The following is a 4,052-nucleotide window of genomic DNA, read 5'->3' on the forward strand; positions in this document are numbered from 1 at the left end:
CAACGTTCAATAGGCCTATGTGCATAATATTTAGCCTGCGTCTGTAGTTAAGCTGCAATGGATGAGTGTAGACCATTGTTTGAGAGCACGTCAGAGTTCTGTTTACTTGTCCACTAAACAAAAACAGCATGCATATGTACAGAAGGGATTTGGGCAGCCACATCGGGTTGAGTTGGCATGGCTTGCGTTCTATGCAGATGGCAAGAGTTCAATAACTCCACTTCCAGCACAATTGGAGGGAATTTCTGATTTATTCCGTAGCATTGTGCTACAAAGACAAGCAGTTAAAGTGTTATGTCAGAAGGTGCTGTCAAATCTAGCATTTTTCAATTAATTATTAAATATTTTTATGTTGTAGCTTTGACTCAGCTACTCTTGTAATTTCTTCAATGAAAAGAAACAAGACAAAAGTTTTTGTGCCAGGAACTAAATTGATGATGTAGTCTGAAAATAACTTTTTTGGCTGGTGAGATATTTAAGTCAGAGTGCCAAACAAACACATTAGACTTGGACAGGTACTATATATCAAATTAAAAACTTTTATGAGCCCTAATTATCAGTGAGATCAGAAGTCTGGGATAGGAGCTAATGATGACATTATACATTTCAACACCCAGCAAAGTTCAGACAGGTTCCCTTCCCTACCATCTATCAGCCCGTGTTTCTTTGGTAATTACACGCCAAAATGACTTAAAACCTCAGCGCCAGACGAGAGAGTGCAACCTCTGAGATGACACGCCCGTTCACCTTAAGCACTACCCTCCAGGAAGAGGGTGTACAGTCGCTACCCTCGCTCTGTAACAACTAATTACACCTTTCATAAGCCTCTGACTCGTTATTTTGACTAAACAAGTTCACGGGAAAAACAGCGACGTGGCAGTCTGCCATTTTTGGGGGGTGTGTGTGAGGGTGTGTGTGACTGTTGAGACGCGTGCTGAAGCACGCAGACAGCGATACACTGCACATCCTGCCATTCACTGAAACAGATAATTAACTACAGAGCTCAAGTTTGGAACATATTCACTGGAGCTGGGATGGTTGGGGTAGTTGTGTTTGTCAGGTAATGGAAATTAGATTTCAAGGGTAGAGGCCCTGGAGGAGAGAGGAGAAACGGGGTGGGGAGAGGGTGAGAGAGAGAGAGAGAGAGAGAGAGAGAGGGCGAGAGAGAGAGAGAGAGAGAGAGAGAGAGAGAGAGAGAGAGAGAGAGAGAGAGAAACAGAGAAACAGAGAAACAGAGAGGACGAGAGAGAGAAAGAGAGAACAGTTGATGGGCTGGATGCCAACCCAAGGAGTCTACCTGGGCCCTTGGAGAGAGTTTTGTTCTCTCTTGCTCATTCACAGTGTGCAAATTTACACAGTAAACCACTGGCTAGGGGGCATGCTAACCAAACTCAACACACCTTTAAACACATTGACAACCATGCCCGCATTTAACACTTGAATGGCTAGTGCCAAATGTTCAGGGTTGGCTAGACTGTTCAGAGTCCCTTTTGGAACACACACACACATTTACTGTATGGATGGCCTGTCCATGTTTGTGTGTGTGTTTGTGTGTGTGTGTGTGTGTGTGTGCTGCTCTTCAGTGCTTATGTATGCAGTTGACAGTTCATAGTGGGCATCCATGTGTTGGATGTGGCTTCAATGGGTCCTGCCTATCTCGCACACTGTGCTCCAGTCTCAAATAGGCTGCAGAGACAAAAAGCTAATACAAGAACACAATGGAGAGTGCTTTAGGCTGTGTTGAATGATTTATGTTCAGTCATTGGTAAAAGTAATGATTCTCTAGCCCTATTCCTGATTGGTGATCAACATAAATCAATGAACACTCCTCAAATACTCCTCAAATAATTAACTTTCCACAGCTATGGTGTTATAAGTTAAACTATGTAGCAATAAGCCATTTACAAACCACTGTCGGAGGTCATTTATATTCTGTTTGTCACAGTCACACACTCACCTATGATAAAATAATGATTTGGGGATCAAATGTGATCACAGGTAATATATTTAGCGTCATGTCATTTGCAGACATTTCCATCAGTTTTTTTGTTTTGTTTGAGGTTTAGAGGTTGAGGACTTTGGAATTTGCTCCTTTTAGAGGTCGCTTTTTTCTTTCAAAGCCCTTTTTCACACCACACACACTACAACAATGCATAATCATGTTGTCATGCGTTCATCCCTATTCTCTCCCCCGACATTCACACAACTTGGCAGAATCGTGCTGACATGAAAAAGAGTGAGTAGAAAAAACAGACGGAGAAAAGAAAATACTGATCAAAGAACGACACGCTTAACATTTAATTAGGTGACATGGTTGTGTACCATCTCTCCTGCACGGCTCCGAAAAGTCAGAAGCAGACAGAGCGGAGCGGTGTGTTTGGGACTCTTAAATAACACAACAGTGACCTCTTTCTTTGAGGAAAGGAACAACATGACCCTGATACAATATTCAGAGGCTCTCCGAAGCACACTGTTATCACATTGCACAGATACAGCCAAGACCAGGGAATATATCAACATATATAACTTTATAGTTATAGTATAACTGTATAGTATTTGCTGTTAAAACAATTAGCATCTGTCGTGTTTCTACTGTTTTGGGTATAAAAGCCATAACTTTTAATTTACACAGTTGGGTCATGATTTGGCTATTGGTCCACATGCAACCATTGTAACCAATTATTTTACACCCTACCACATATTTTAGACAGTTAACAACTGAATGTAAATTGTCTCAACTGTCTGAGAGCTGGGCTGCAGAAATGACAGGAATTTTACAATTTTACAACAAAAACTGAGACACGTAGATTTTGTTAGACGAGAGAATGTGTGTGTGTGTGTCTGTACACATTCTGAAGGTACTGGAGCCTCTCTGTCTGTCTGTTTGCCTCTCTGTCTGTCTGTCCAGCTGTCTGTCTGTCACAGCTGATAATATCAGTCCAAACCCCAAGGCAGACAGTCAGATATTTCTGCTTGACAGTACACCTGCCCAGCCATAACCTGTCCTGCCCCGCAGTGACTGAGGTGTGTGTGTATGTGTGTGTGTGTGTGAACAGTGATTTGAGAGCTGTTTCACACTCACAGGACACTGACAACATGTCAGAAACAGAAGCTTGTTCACTTGTGGATGTACTTCAGCATGTTTGTATTTGCAGTTATTTTACCCTTCTGAGCGATAACATCTTGTTGACAACACCATCCCAAAACTGCTTTGATGGACAACCTTGAATGTGTTTTCACATAAAAAGAATCCCTTTTATAAAGCTGCTTCAATTCTTTTGCAGTTCAATAAAGAATTCACGGTGTGTCTTTGCCTCATACATATTGTTGCATGAGAAACAGACTTTGCTCCCTGTACACTTGTACACCACAGTCTGCTGCAACACACACGCTCCAACATCCATGTCATTCCAGAATGCCGTCTAGAACAAACTTGTCATTCCTGTGTAAACACAAGCCAGTTAACAAGACAGGCCTCGGAAGAGCCAGCATTTGTTCTGGGTGTCCCCGCAGAGTCAGACTCAGTTCTAAAGACAACACACCAATCACCAATCAGCCAGACACATACAGCATAAAACAACTCGGAAGGCCTGAAACGATCCATGTGCCACTTCGCTATCCCGACTAATAAGCTGCTTAGTTGGGATCAGATCCATGTTAGGAGCTGCCTCCGTGTGGAGTGGAGCTTCTGCCCCAGCGTGGCTGCTGTTCTCGTGCCCTGCGGAAGCTGTGTTCTAACCTGGGATCACTGACGCCAGCAACAAGCAGGCCTTTCATCCTCACATTGTAAACCTGTACAATGAAGACAATACTGCACCAGGAAATGATCATGTGAAATGAGACCAAACTTGGCCAGGGAGACGTTTCTGATCCAGCATATTGACAAACAAACATCTCGGCGATTCGTTTGGTTTCGGCTGAAGCATGCCGCATGAAAGAAAGTGACAATGACTCGATGACAGGACAGCTTGGGTGAGAGAAGCGTTTCTATGAGCGATTTGAGCAGCTCGCCAGGGGAGAACACTGGGCTATGACAGGGGGTCCATTGTTGT

This window comes from Osmerus eperlanus, chromosome 7, assembly GCF_963692335.1.
Source record: "Osmerus eperlanus chromosome 7, fOsmEpe2.1, whole genome shotgun sequence".
Lineage (NCBI taxonomy): Eukaryota > Metazoa > Chordata > Actinopteri > Osmeriformes > Osmeridae > Osmerus > Osmerus eperlanus.